The 14,851-nt window shown below is 49.6% G+C and overlaps 1 protein-coding gene and 1 long non-coding RNA gene across 16 annotated transcripts in view; one reads left to right on the forward strand and one right to left on the reverse strand.

Annotated features, from left to right (window-relative positions):
- LOC135908575 (E3 ubiquitin-protein ligase Topors-like) overlaps window positions 1-14,851 on the forward strand; it is a 323,708-nt gene that overhangs the window by 172,967 nt on the left and 135,890 nt on the right. The window lies entirely within an intron of this gene.
- Window positions 2,330-14,851, reverse strand: part of LOC135908595 (uncharacterized) — a 41,194-nt gene continuing 28,672 nt past the window's right edge. For both annotated transcript variants that reach the window (XR_010566369.1, XR_010566368.1), the window contains one exon: window positions 2,330-2,588. This is a non-coding gene — a long non-coding RNA (uncharacterized lncRNA). The remainder of the gene's footprint in view (window positions 2,589-14,851) is intronic.

A 14,851-nucleotide genomic window follows, 5' to 3' on the forward strand; every position in this document is an offset into this window, starting at 1 on the left:
GTGGAATCGGTAGTTGTGAAAACTTCCAGCGTTCCACAAGGATAACGTGATGTGACGGCTGATCATTCGAAGTTTTCGAGCGGCATCTGTCCTTGATAATGGTATCGGCTCCTCTTTATATAAATTTCAAGGTTGCCAAGGACTTCAGCTGCTACCCGCCACTCTTCTCGTCGTCGGCTCCGACCGCTTATGTTAGAAAAGTTGTATTCACAAAACAGGGCAAATAATAATGCGCCATTGTGCTACGAATATTGCGAGGTCATCTGGCACCCGCTCCTGTTGTGCTCACTGTGTCCGATGCGGTAAAAAAAAGCCATTCACGATGCGGCTAAAAAAGTCAAACCACCGTTGCAATTTTCGGCGACAATTGTATACTGATGCTGAAACATTTGGCAGCGACCATTTTCAATCCAGTAAAAGCTGCTCTATAATCTTGAACGAGCCCAACAGACGCGCTGTTAGCTCGGTGACCACGATTTTACACACGTACAGTGTTCTCACGTTCTGACGTGTTTAGCCTGCACCCATATATTTAGTTAAGCTATATACGTTACGGTTACATTCATATTAACTGCACAACGAATACGGCGGCTGAGAAAGTACAGACGACAAGAACCGTCTGTTCTTTTTTAGTCCCCGTGTTTGCTACGCAGTTCACATGAGTCAGTGCCAGCTTCTCCAGCTGTCAGTATACTTCTGTTACAATAGGGCTAGGTTGCACGCGTTGGCGTCTACTTTTCTCAGCTGTCGTCTGGACACTAACTGTCAAGTCATCCGCAGCACGTCGTCAGGGGACTCATTTATCCGCATTCATGTCCATCGCATGCATGCGTAAGTAAAAGCTCATCAATTGAAGCAAATATTCGCATCAGACCACCCGCCTACATTCCAGTGAAATATTTCTTGTTTGGCATTATGTTCAAAACAAAACTTTATTTCTCTACCGTAGTTACGTTGGTTGCTGGTCAGTCGTTCGTTTCTCGCCTCGTGGGCACGTGAGCATGGTTCCACCATACTGCCTAATTATAGCTCTGCATGTGGGCAGACAAAGTAATGCCATTAAGCGCACCACTGCCGTGCATTATCAAATAACAAACGATTGAAACAGTACTGTTATACAGGCGAAGCCAACAGGCAACGGACGAAGAGACAAAGAAAGCCATCACAATAAAACGGATACTGTGGCTATAACATGACACACGCAGTAAAGGGTGGAGGGGAGGGGGGTGGGGGGGTGGGTATTGTGCACCAGCTGTTCTTAACGACCCTATTTTAAAGAAAGAGATATACGCATACTTCTTTTTTTCATGTGGAATCCATAGTAGGGTATGCGAGCGAATGCTCTCGCTTTCCTCACACACCAATCGCCGCAAAAAGAAAGAAAGAAAGAAAGAAAGAAAGAAAGAAAGAAAGAAAGAAAGAAAGAAAGAAAGAAAGAAAGAAAGAATGAAAGAAAGAAAGAAAGAAAGAAAGAAAGAAAGAAAGAAAGAAAGAAAGAAAGAAAGAGAGAAAGAAAGAAAGAAAGAAAGAAAGAAAGAAAGAAAGAAAGAAAGAAAGAAAGAAAGAAAGAAAGAAACGCCGACAGCCGTTTGCTCTCCGGGTACCATGTTTGGCTCGCTAAGCACTGTTCCTGTAAAATCGGATGACATCAGTCGATACCGGAGTTCCTCGAACTACAAGAGTTGCACCTGAACCTGTAGGTACAATACCGTTTTCGGCGCTCTAAACCTTGCGCAATGCGGCCGCCGATGAAGTAGGGATGCCAAACCCGGGACCACCGCTAATCATGAAAACCAGAACACGTACAGATCAGTGCCCATGGGGACAGAACCGACGTTGCGCTGGCAACCAGCGTAGCCACCGAACCCCCTCAACAGCTTAAGGAACGAGAGGCCACAAACAGGCGAAAACTACAGCGCCTACCTGACGGCTAAAGCGTGCAGCAACACAGCCGTACTTTCGAGGTCACTGTATCCTGCCGACACTTGGCGATTGCTTTATTTGGATGGTAACAAATTAATCGAGGCGAGCAAAGGACGAGCACAGAGAAAACGAGAGAATAAGGGTTCTTTCTTTGGCCCCGTCCTCTGCTCGCACTTTTTGTTGATGCTATTGTCAACGCTCTCAAGGTCCATAACACATTACAGAGAGGAGTGGTTTGACATATGCTTTTCACACACCTAAAGTTAGTACTGTCGGTGACAGCATCGGTGGAGATAGAGGTGGTCCATTCTGTACATTGTACGCGGCATGAAGGAGGTGACGCGATCGCTCGGGTGCGAAAGGCAACGAGTTAACTGTTAACTTGCTGCCATGACTGACCAACAAGTCCAGAAATGAATTTGATTTATTCGAACGCGCATGCTGTTGCCTGTTTGCATTGGACCACAGGAAAATTGTAGTTTCGCATGAAGTGAGCCGTCAGTCGTCCCTGCTTTGTGCGGTGGAGATCCGGCCTCGTTTCAGCGTTCTCAAGTCACGTGGTCATCGGCTCTCCACGCAGGCTCTTAGTAGTCAGCGTACGGGTTGTAAGAGCACATGCTTTTCTCACAGAGCCCTGCTCCACAGCAGTCGGATGTTTCGAAGCACTGCGACAACAAAGAAAATAAAAACAGGAAAGAAACGTCAGTGGAACAAGCGCAGGTGGACATCGTTTTTCGTAGGACACGCAAAGTCACGTTTACAGGTAGTTTGCCGCGGAAGTTCCAAGGTCGATTCAAATAGGTCGTGAAGCTTCGGGCGAAAAGCGGTTCAGTACAGATTGTCACCGACATCAGCATGGGGGGTTATGGGAGCAGCGATTGAAGCGCGACTATGTTTGGAGGGAACAAACATTGGGAAAGAAAAACGCGTTTTTTAATTCAAACGAGACACAGTTAGATTCATTCAACGAAAATAAAATTCCTAGTCTATTTTATATATTCGTGATGAGTTAAGAAAATACGTTTAATTTTATTATTATTAATAAATGCATTTCTTTTCAGCGCCCATCGCTACAGGGGGCGTTGACGCCACTATCACTCGCAGTGCAATGCACGTCTTGAAATGGGCAGAAAGGCGCACTCGTATCATCTGTTGAAATACGCCCCCCTCACAATTTGTGCTTTCTTGCTTGTCGAAGTTTGTCTGAATTTGGTGACGCGGGTAGCTTCATTGCTTCTTAATCTGTTCAGTCAAAAGTAGTGAGTTACGACCGCCAGATAATTGTGTAGTTGTTTTCGTGCGACTGCGCTGGCCGACGGGCTTGGCATCCGACAATAGGATCAGCACTCTACACCTAAAGCTTTCGTCGGCCTCCAAAAAAAGTATGTTCTGTGCAGGGATGCGATTTTGACAAACGTATGGCTGGCCTTTTCCTGCATCGCTTTCCACGCTGAAAGCTCGAAACGCCCATCAGTCGAATGGCGGGGCATTTGAATATATAGCTCCAAATGAAGAACAACAAAACAAATTTCGCGCCTTCGAAAACATAATGACGTCACTTCTGCTTTTAACGGACATGGCGTCACGTTATTTTTTTTTCCGCCGGAAGTGTTCCCACCACATACAGATGGCGCTAAGCCTCATGAACCGGTGATGAACCGCCATGTTTTGAACGTACGGGCTCCTATGGAAGCTTCGCTACCAGGTATATTTACCTTGGAAGTTCCGTCAACGCGGATACAGATATTGTCACGTGGTGGTGACGTTGAATAGCACAGTAGCAATACTGTGAATGACAAAACTAACTTTTATTGGGCGAACCTGTGCCCACAAAGCAGGCTACACTTATAGCACAACGATAGCGGCGAACACGCTCGGCGATCGTCGAAAATGTGATCAGCGGGTCAAGCGCGTCGGCTTTTATACAGTCGGATACGTGAGAAAATGTTCCAAAAGCCAGGGGAACTCATGCTTCAAAGTGTTGTTTACACTGGCTTTACTCAACAAAGTATAACAAAAACATAGACGTTTCGCCACCTATGCGGGTGGCATCGTCAGTACACAATGGCAACAAATGAGAAATACATCCTATTTATCTATGAAAGTGCCGTAAACATCCGGCAGGGGGCCACGGTTAGAGTTACATGAAGATTGATTACGACGGATGAACCATGATTCTACGAACTTTCTTGGGCCCCATCGGTGCTCCCGTGCTAGTGTGGTTACATTGTTAAAATCAAACATGTGTCCCTTTGATAAACAATGATCAACCAATTCTGTCTTGGCACGTGTAGCATGGGTGGCTTTCGTAGCATCTCTTAGATGTTCCTTGATACGGGTGCGACGTCGCCGCCCTGTCTCGCCAATGTAGCTGGCATCACAGTCCGAGCAGTTGACCTTGTAGACGACACCACTTTGTTCGTCCGGAGGTGTGCGGTCCTTTGGCTTCGGGAACACGTTTGCCAACGTGTACGAGGGTTTAAACACAGTTCGAACACCTAATGGCCGTAAAGCCCTGCGCACTGCTTCTGATACACCGCGGACATACGGAATGCACACAAAGGAAGCTGGCCTTTCGGCCTTGCTCTCACGAGGTTTTTGCATGCGGCGCTGCGTACCCAGTTGAAAATGACAACAGAGGTTGTGTTCAGTACTACAGAAATTTCTGTTGTACAACAGGATTTTTCTGTAGTAACTACAGATTCCTGATGGAGCGACAGACATTTCTGATGTACAACAGACATTTGTTGTTGCTACTACAGAAGTACAGTCTGTCGTATGTCTGTTGTTACAACAGAAAGCTGAAGCTCTACAACAGATTTTTGTCGTACTACAGAAATTTCTGTTGTACAACAGGATTTTTCTGTAGTAACTACAGATTCCTGATGGAGCGACAGACTTTTATGATGTACAACAGACATTTGTTGTTGCTACTACAGAAGTACAGTCTGTCGTATGTCTGTTGTTACAACAGAAAGCTGAAGCTCTACAACAGATTTTTGTAGTACTACAGAAAAAATTGTCATCACTACAGGCACCCTGTTGTCCCAACAGAAATGTTCCTGAAGTAACCCGAAAAACTTCTGGAATGCTACAGAGAGCTGTTGAAATACTACAGAAACCTATTGTGGCAACAGGCCCCCAATTGTCACAACAGAAGTGTTCCTGAAGTAATGCGACCAACTTCTGTTGTACTACAGAAAAATGTTGTACGACAGAAGCCTATCATTGCAACAGGCCCCCAGTTGTCATAACAGAAGTGTTCCTGAAGTAATGGACAAACTTCTGCTGTACTACAGAGAACTGTTCCACAACGGAAACCTATCGCCCCAACATGTACCCAATGATGACAACAGAAGTGCACTGAAATTGTGTGATGCGACAAGCTTATGTAGTGCCCGGTTGAAAAGGACAAAAGGAATTCCTGTCGCAACTACAGAAATTCTGTTGTACGACAGAAGTTGTTGACATTTCTTAATTGGGAGACATTTCTGACATTACGACAGAAATTCTGATTTCGCAACAGAAGCATTCTGTCGCGACAACAAGAGTTCTGAAGTCGGAACAACAGCTTTATATCCTGACAGCGACTCCGACGTTACGACACCAATTCTGACGTCGCAGCAGAAACATTCGGTCGCGACGGCCAAGAGTTCCGAAGTCGCTACAGAAGCGCTTTCCGTCGCGGTCCTTTAAAATTGTATGTTTTCGCATCGGTGGTGTACACTGTACTTTTCACTTGCGCGGTATTCAATCGCACTTCTCTGAAGCCGGCAATGCTGATGGCACCGACACCGGTAATAAAGTCGACGTGGCGAATAGTTATAATTGTGCCGTGACGACGCAGCACCAGCAACGCCCTACCGGCCTCCTCAAAATCGGCCGCTGATCAAAATCATACCATCTGCGGGAATGGCTGCGTATCCGTTTCTTTTCGTAAGATGTGGCACACAGGCCTGTGGACTTACAAGTGCTGTTACACTGACACATTAGTTAATTTCTCAGGAATATTTCATAAGCTTATGCGAAGCGGAAAAGAAGATTTGGGTTGTTCCACAAAGTTGCGTGGAAAGCTGTCTCGCTCGGGTCTCATTAATCTGGTACAGTGCTGCCGTAAGAAGCCAGTATGCTGTCAGAAAGAACTCTCATCCATGAATGTTCATGTAGCTATTTTGCATTGAACACACGAATTATATGCGCGCTCAAAAGTGTAAAGAGCGAGAGACAACTGTCGAAAGTAGCAGTAATACCTCTAAAAGGCAACGTTGTCTATTTCTGAATTGCTTATTTAATAAGGATATCGTACATCAAAATCGATGTTCTAGCACTGCAAGATGTACCTGTCGATGGTACGAACACTCTTGCTCTTCTAGAGATGCGGCACTTGACGCGGTGGAGTGATAGCGGATCTTGGCTCTCAACATGCAAATGTAAACATCAGCGCATCGGCACGTCGTACTGTTCACATGGCCAAAACGTACACCCGAAAAGCATGTCAGGGGTGGTGCAGTGGTAAGATGCCGGATTCGGAATCGTGAGGTCGCATGTTCGAATCCTAGGCGACGACGTTTTTTTTTTCATTTTTTTTTACTTTTATTTCTTTTTTGTACTAACAAATTTACATAACCTTACGGACGTCTCTGTCAATTTTTTATTAAATATTAATCAAGAACTACACAACTTTCTACTACAGGACGTCACACTACAGACAACAGAACTACAGACATCAGAACTACAGGCAACAGAACTACAGGCAACAGAACTACAGAAACAACGTCCCAAAATACGACAGACTCTTAAAATTTCCTGTTGTGTTTTTCAACTGGGTATCATTGACAAAGTGCTCAGGGTAACTCCGCTTATGCAAAAGAGTGGCCACATTCGTTAATTCTTGGTCCCTCAAAGTTTGCGTTGACGAGAGCGCATCGCAACGAGACAGGAGAGTGCGTACCACGGCATGTTTGTGTTCTATAGGGTGGTGAGAGTCAAAACTCAGCACACTCCCGCTATCGCAAGATTTGCGATATACGGCTGTCTCCACCGAACCTCCTTCGCTCCGTTGTACCAGCACGTCTAGAAAGGCTAGGCTGCCACTATTCTCCGTCTCACATGTAAATTGAATGGCATGATGGACTGCATTAAGCGCCTCATGCATGGCACGCAGGTTTTTCTTTTCGACAATCACAAAGGTGTCATCTACATAGCGGCAGTACATTTTGACCGGGAAGGGTAAGGACGTCATCGCAGCCGTTTCCACGTGTTGCATTAACAGATCAGCCACGATTACAGAAACAGGACTACCCATCGGGACGCCTTCTATCTGGTGATATATGGTACCGGCAAACGAGAAATATGTTTGCTTCAAGCAGAACCTAAGCAGAATCATGATGTCGTCAACAGTCAGGGAAGTACGGCTTTCTAACGTACAGTCCTCCTGCAGGCGTTTCTCAATAATATCCGTAGCCAATGCTATCGGCACATTCGTGAACAAGGACACTACATCGTAGGATACCATAACATCGTCGTCCCGAAGCTGCTGTTGGCGTACCGCGGTAACAAACTCTTTAGAATTCTTGACCGTGAACGTGCTCCCTTCCGCAAGCGGCTTTAAAATTTCAACCAAAAGCTTAGACAAGTTGTATGTCGGCGACCCAACAAAAGAAACAATAGGGCGTAGGGGGCAGCCGTCTTTGTGAACTTTTGGCAACCCGTAGGCTATCGGCGTTGCTCCGTCAGACGAAAAGAGTCGACGGTACAGCGACTGGTCGACCCTTCCTTTCGTTTTCAAGCTGCGCAAATAGTCGACCAACTGCCTTTCGCAACTGCTTTTGGATGATCCTCTGCACTTTCAGAAGTTACAGCACGACCCCACTTCCAGTTGCGAAAGGCAGTTGGTCGACTATTTGTGCAGCTTGAAAACGAAAGGAAGGGTCGACCAGTCGCTGTACCGTCGACTCTTTTCGTCTGACGGAGCAACGCCGAGAGCCTACGGGTTGCCAAAAGTTCACAAAGACGGCTGCCCACTACGCCCTATTGTTTCTTTTGTTGGGTCGCCGACATACAACTTGTCTAAGCTTTTGGTTGAAATTTTAAAGCCGCTTGCGGAAGGGAGCACGTTCACGGTCAAGAATTCTAAAGAGTTTGTTACCGCGGTACGCCAGCAGCAGCTTCGGGACGACGATGTTATGGTATCCTACGATGTAGTGTCCTTGTTCACGAATGTGCCGATAGCATTGGCTACGGATATTATTGAGAAACGCCTGCAGGAGGACTGTACGTTAGAAAGCCGTACTTCCCTGACTGTTGACGACATCATGATTCTGCTTAGGTTCTGCTTGAAGCAAACATATTTCTCGTTTGCCGGTACCATATATCACCAGATAGAAGGCGTCCCGATGGGTAGTCCTGTTTCTGTAATCGTGGCTGATCTGTTAATGCAACACGTGGAAACGGCTGCGATGACGTCCTTACCCTTCCCGGTCAAAATGTACTGCCGCTATGTAGATGACACCTTTGTGATTGTCGAAAAGAAAAACCTGCGTGCCATGCATGAGGCGCTTAATGCAGTCCATCATGCCATTCAATTTACATGTGAGACGGAGAATAGTGGCAGCCTAGCCTTTCTAGACGTGCTGGTACAACGGAGCGAAGGAGGTTCGGTGGAGACAGCCGTATATCGCAAATCTTGCGATAGCGGGAGTGTGCTGAGTTTTGACTCTCACCACCCTATAGAACACAAACATGCCGTGGTACGCACTCTCCTGTCTCGTTGCGATGCGCTCTCGTCAACGCAAACTTTGAGGGAGCAAGAATTAACGAATGTGGCCACTCTTTTGCATAAGCGGAGTTACCCTGAGCACTTTGTCAATGATACGCAGCGCCGCATGCAAAAACCTCGTGAGAGCAAGGCCGAAAGGCCAGCTTCCTTTGTGTGCATTCCGTATGTCCGCGGTGTATCAGAAGCAGTGCGCAGGGCTTTACGGCCTTTAGGTGTTCGAACTGTGTTTAAACCCTCGTACACGTTGGCAAACGTGTTCCCGAAGCCAAAGGACCGCACACCTCCGGACGAACAAAGTGGTGTCGTCTACAAGGTCAACTGCTCGGACTGTGATGCCAGCTACATTGGCGAGACAGGGCGGCGACGTCGCACCCGTATCAAGGAACATCTAAGAGATGCTACGAAAGCCACCCATGCTACACGTGCCAAGACAGAATTGGTTGATCATTGTTTATCAAAGGGACACATGTTTGATTTTAACAATGTAACCACACTAGCACGGGAGCACCGATGGGGCCCAAGAAAGTTCGTAGAATCATGGTTCAACCGTCGTAATCAATCTTCATGTAACTCTAACCGTGGACCCCTGCCGGATGTTTACGGCACTTTCATAGATAAATAGGATGTATTTCTCATTTGTTGCCATTGTGTACTGACGATGCCACCCGCATAGGTGGCGAAACGTCTATGTTTTTGTTATACTTTGTTGAGTAAAGCCAGTGTAAACAACACTTTGAAGCATTTTATACAGTCGTGGAATGTTCTATACTAATCGTTGGGACCCGCGTGCCTTCCATAAAGTTCTACATCATTCGCGTCATGCGAATAAATCAGATAACACAAGGTTCGGCGATAACAGACTGCGGACAGAAGCATCGATAACTTTCCAGAAACTTCGGATACATGCAAGTGCGTCCCGCGCTGTGCGATAAGATTTGTTAGGTGGCGAAACCTGGTCGCCCGATAAATATAAATACACGTGTCAATACCCCCCTGTTAAAAAGCATCGTCCCGATGCTACAAAGAGAGCGAAACACAAAAGGCCACTTATTAAACACAAGTAACAAAACAACGAAAAGAAACAAAGTCCAAAGGTCAGTTACGCGAAGTCCCAAAGTTCGTCAACGCTGGTGGTACGGCTTCAGCCGCACAACGTGGACAATTTCAGGTCGTGAGCGGCGCCGCTGTGACAGCGAAATGCCGTCTGAAATGCGGACAGCGAAATGACCTCGTCGTCCAGTGCACCAATACGTCGGATGATCTTGTACGGTCCGAAATAGCGACGCAAAAGCTTCTCGCTCAGTCCTCGTCGGCGTATAGGGGTCCAAACACAAACACGGTCACCGGGCTGGTACTCGACAAAGCGTCGTCGGAGGTTGTAGTGTCGGCTGTCGGTCCTCTGCTGGTTCTTGATCCGCAGGCGGGCGAGCTGTCGGGCTTCTTCAGCGCGCTGGAGATAGCTAGCGACGTCAACATTTTCCTCGTCAGTGACGTGCGGCAGCATGGCGTCGAGCGTCGTTGTCGGATTCCTGCCGTAAACCAGCTTAAACGGCGTGATCTGTGTTGTTTCTTGCACCGCCGTGTTGTAAGCGAATGTTACGTACGGCAGGACGGCATCCCAGGTCTTGTGTTCGACGTCGACGTACATTGCTAGCATGTCGGCGAGGGTCTTGTTCAGGCGTTCCGTGAGACCATTCGTCTGCGGATGGTAGGCAGTTGTCCTCCTGTGACTTGTCTGGGTGTACTGCAGAATGGCTTGGGTGAGCTCTGCTGTAAAAGCCGTTCCTCTGTCGGTGATGAGGACTTCTGGGGCACCATGTCGCAGCAGGATGTGCTCGACGAAAAATTTCGCCACTTCGGCTGCGCTGCCTTTTGGTAGAGCTTTAGTTTCAGCGAAGCGGGTGAGGTAGTCCGTCGCCACGACGATCCACTTATTCCCGGATGTTGACGTCGGAAACAGCCCCAACAAATCCATCGCAATCTGCTGGAATGGTTGACGAGGAGGTTCGATCGGCTGTAGTAATCTTGCTGGCCTTGTCGGTGGTGTCTTGCGCCGCTGACAGTCTCGGCATGTCTTGACGTAACGGGCGACGTCGGCGGTGAGACGCGGCCAGTAATACCTTTCCTGTATCCTCGACAGCGTCCGGGAGAATCCGAGGTGCCCAGCGGTTGGGTCTTCGTGTAGGGCGTGCAGTACTTCTGGACGCAGCGCTGACGGTACAACAAGAAGGTAGCTGGCGCGGACTGGTGAGAAGTTCTTCTTCACGAGCAGGTTGTTTTGTAGCGTGAACGAAGACAACCCGCGCTTAAATGCCCTAGAGACAACGTCGGTGTTCCCTTCCAAGTACTCGACGAGGCCTTTTAACTCCGGGTCGGCTCGCTGCTGTTTAGTGAAGTCTTCCGCGCTTATTATTCCAAGGAAGGCGTCGTCGTCCTCGTCGTCTTGCGGCGGGGGATCGATGGTGGCGCGTGATAGGCAGTCGGCGTCTGAGTGTTTTCGTCCGGACTTGTAGATCACCGTCAGGTCATATTCTTGCAGTCTGAGGCTCCACCTCGCCAGCCGTCCTGAAGGGTCCTTCAAGTTAGCTAGCCAACACAACGCGTGATGGTCGCTGACGACTTTGAATGGCCTGCCATATAGGTAAGGGCGGAATTTTGCTGTAGCCCAAATGATGGCGAGGCATTCCTTTTCAGTCGTAGAATAATTGCCTTCCGCTTTTGACAGCGACCGGCTAGCATAAGATATCACCCGTTCATGTCCGTCTTTCTTCTGGACTAGGACGGCACCGAGGCCTAGGCTACTGGCGTCAGTGTGGATTTCGGTATCGGCGTCTTCGTCGAAATGTGCGAGTACAGGCGGTGACTGCATGCGTCGTTTTAGTTCTTGAAATGCGTCGGCCTGCGGCGTTTGCCATTTCAACTCGACATCAGATTTGGTTAGATGCGTTAGCGGCTCAGGGACGCGTGAAAAGTCCTTGACAAAGCGCCTGTAGTAGGCACACATGCCAAGGAATCTACGCACTGCCTTCTTGTCGATGGGCTGCGGGAACTTTGCGATGGCAGCTATTTTCTGCGGGTCGGGGCGTACTCCGGATTTGCTGATGACGTGGCCTAGGAACAGTAACTCGTCGTAAGCGAAGCGGCACTTTTCTGGCTTCAGAGTGAGCCCTGATGATTTGATGGCCTCTAGTACTGTTGCAAGCCGCCTAAGGTGATCGTCGAAATTTCCGGCGAAGACGACGACGTCATCCAAGTAAACAAGACAGGTCTGCCACTTCAATCCTGCTAAAACCGTGTCCATCACGCGCTGGAAGGTTGCAGGCGCCGAGCACAGTCCAAATGGCATAACCTTGAATTCATAGAGGCCGTCTGGCGTGATGAAGGCGGTCTTTTCGCGATCCCTTTCGTCGACTTCTATTTGCCAGTAGCCAGACTTGAGGTCCATCGATGAGAAGTATTTAGCATTGCAGAGCTGATCCAATGCGTCGTCTATCCGTGGGAGGGGGTATACGTCTTTCTTCGTGATTTTGTTCAGTCGACGATAATCGACGCAGAAGCGTAGGGTTCCGTCCTTTTTCTTCACTAAAACAACTGGAGACGCCCACGGGCTTTTCGACGGCTGGATGATGTCATCGCGCAGCATTTCGTCGACTTGTTGTCTTATGGCTTCGCGTTCTCGCGTCGAAACTCGGTAAGGGCTCTGGTGTAGTGGTCGAGCGCACTCTTCGGTTATTATGCGATCTTTGCGACTGGTGTTAGTCGAATCCTTGATGACGTCGAAAAGCAGTCTGTATCGTCGAAGCAGAATTCTGAGCTGTTGCTGCTTAATCACGGGGAGACTTGGATTTATGTTGAAGTGTGGCTCGGGAACTACGGCCGTCGGGGTAGACGCAACAGAATCCCAAAGGACAAGGCATCGCTGGTTTCCTGAATTTCCTCGATGTATGCGATCGTCGTGCCCTTGTTGATGTGCTTGAACTCCTGGCTGAAGTTTGTCAGCAACACTTTCGTGTTTACACCGTGCAGTCGAGCGATCCCTCTTGCGACGCAAATTTCACAGTCGAGCAGTAAACGTTGGTCGCCTTCGATGACGCCTTCTACGTCAGCGGGTGTTTCGGTGCCGAGCGAAATAACAATGCTGGAGCGAGGCGGGATGCCCACTTGATCTTCGAGCACACTCAAGGCGTGGTGACTACGAGGGCTCTTCGGCGGTATCGCTTGATCTTCTGACAGCGTTATTGACTTCGACTTCAGGTCGATGATTGCGCCGTGTTGGTTCAGGAAGTCCATACCGAGAATGACGTCTCGTGAACACCGTTGGGGGATAACGAAGGTGGCAGGGTAAGTCCGGTCATGAATGGTTATTCTTGCCGTGCAGATTCCAGTCGGCGTGACGAGCTGTCCTCCAGCGGTCCGAATTTGAGGGCCTTCCCATGCAGTTTTAATTTTCTTCAACTGCGCGGCGATGGGTCCACTCATGACGGAGTAATCGGCTCCTGTGTCCACTAAAGCGGTGACTGCCTGGCCGTCGAGAAGCACATCGAGATCGGTTGTTCTTTGTCTGGCATTGCAATTAGGTCTTGGCGTCGGATCACGGCTGCGTCGGGTTGAACTGAAGCTGGAACGTCGCTTCGTCAAATCGTCTTTAGTCGGCGTAGTCTCGGCTGCCTGACTTTGTCGGGGACGGCGGCGTGTCGTTATTATGTCGTCGAGATGGTATCTTCGTCGTCTTCGTCGGTGGCGGAGGATCTTCGTCAGTTCGACGAACAGCAACCGCACCTCCATCGGTTGCTGCTTTTAGTTTTCCGGATATGGGCTCGCTGACCGGCCCCGGGCTGGGCCAGTGTATGGTCGGCGCTGCGGCGACAGGAAGCGGCCTGGTGACGGCGAACGGGACGGTCGTCGGGGGCTCCACTGAGTAGCGGCGAGGTAGTCGGCGATATCGCGAGGGCGTTCACCTTGCTGCGGGCGCGGAGCGTTGACGGCGAAACCTCGCAGTCCCATCTCCCGGTATGGGCATCGTCGGTAGCAGTGGTAGCAAAGCGGGCGGTGGTCGGGGGCGCGCCAAATATCCGTCTTCCTAGCGTAGGTGCGCTGGGCGACGGGTGGTCGTGCTGGCGGTGGCGGCGGCGGCGGATGACGGAACTGCGGCGTGACAGGGCCCTGGCGCGGTCGCGGAGGGGGACCTTGACGGCGTGCAACGGCGGCGTAGGTCATCGCTTCTGGGTGGATCTGCGATGATTGTGATTGTACCTCGGGAACTCCGAGCGATCGCTGGACTTCTTCTTTGACAACTTCGGCGATTGAGGCCGCTTGAGGTTGCGATGAAGGGAAGATCTTCTGAAGCTCCTCTCGTACGATTGCCTGGATGGTTTCGCGCAGGTCGTCGGTGGCCACTGATTGAACGCCGGCGTAGCTTGTTGGCTTGGTGCGTCGGTCGAATTGCCGGTTCCGCAATTCCAGTGTCTTCTCAATGTTCGTCGCCTCAGGAAGGAACTCGTCGACGGTCTTCGGTGGGCTTCTTACCATTCCGGCAAAAAGTTCCTCCTTTACACCACGCAGCAGTAGGCGGACTTTCTTCTCCTCTGACATTTCCGGGTCGGCGTGGCGGAACAGACGGGTCATTTCCTCAGTGAAGATCGCAATCGTCTCATTCGGCAGCTGCGTTCTGGTCTCCAGTAGAGCTTGGGCTCGCTCTTTTCGCACGACGCTTGTAAATGTTTGCAGGAAGCCGCTGCGGAACAGGTCCCACGTCGTCAAGGTGGCTTCTCGATTCTCGAACCTCGTCCTGGCGGTGTCCTCTAATGCGAAATAGACATGTCGCAGCTTGTCGTCGCTTGCCCAGCTGTTAAACGTAGCGACCCTCTCATACGTTTCCAGCCAGCTTTCGGGGTCCTCAAATGTGGAACCGCGCAACGTCGGTGGTTCCCTGGGCTGCTGCAGCACGATGGGGGACACTGGGGCTGCCATTGGGGTTGCCTTGGCCATAATCTTCTTGGTCTTCTCAGGAAGCAGTCCGTGCTCCGGGGGCAGCTGGTGTAGACGACGGCTTACTCGATGTTCCGTGACTACGTTAGTGCTCTCTTTACGGTCCGGGCTTGGATCACGGCTTGTCGGGGGCGTCCGGTACATGAACCAAAAGCACCTCCA

This window comes from Dermacentor albipictus, chromosome 9 (assembly GCF_038994185.2).
Source record: "Dermacentor albipictus isolate Rhodes 1998 colony chromosome 9, USDA_Dalb.pri_finalv2, whole genome shotgun sequence".
In the NCBI taxonomy this organism is placed as follows: Eukaryota; Metazoa; Arthropoda; class Arachnida; order Ixodida; family Ixodidae; genus Dermacentor; species Dermacentor albipictus.